The sequence below is a fragment of the Bison bison genome, unplaced genomic scaffold, assembly GCF_000754665.1.
Source record: "Bison bison bison isolate TAMUID 2011002044 unplaced genomic scaffold, Bison_UMD1.0 scf7180017863702, whole genome shotgun sequence".
NCBI lineage: Eukaryota > Metazoa > Chordata > Mammalia > Artiodactyla > Bovidae > Bison > Bison bison.
The window spans coordinates 5239192-5239444 of record NW_011494274.1 but is presented as its reverse complement, the minus strand read 5'-3'; positions in this window follow the sequence as shown (position 1 = coordinate 5239444).

The following is a 253-nucleotide window of genomic DNA, read 5'->3' as shown; positions in this document are numbered from 1 at the left end:
CGATTGGCCAGGCTCTCTGTCTATCCTCTGCTAGAGCCCCCCGACGGAAATGCGCGGGCGATGTGGCCTTTCCTCAACGTTTAAAGGGATTCTCAAGCCCTCACCCCTGTCTAGCAAACTGACTCTAGAAATTGAAAATAAGGAATGCCACTTGTTTTTAAATATAAAACAGAGAAATACGTTCTTTTGATTATTGAACTTTTCTCACCTCTCTCACACACACACATCCCCATCCAAACTCTTTGGGGGACAT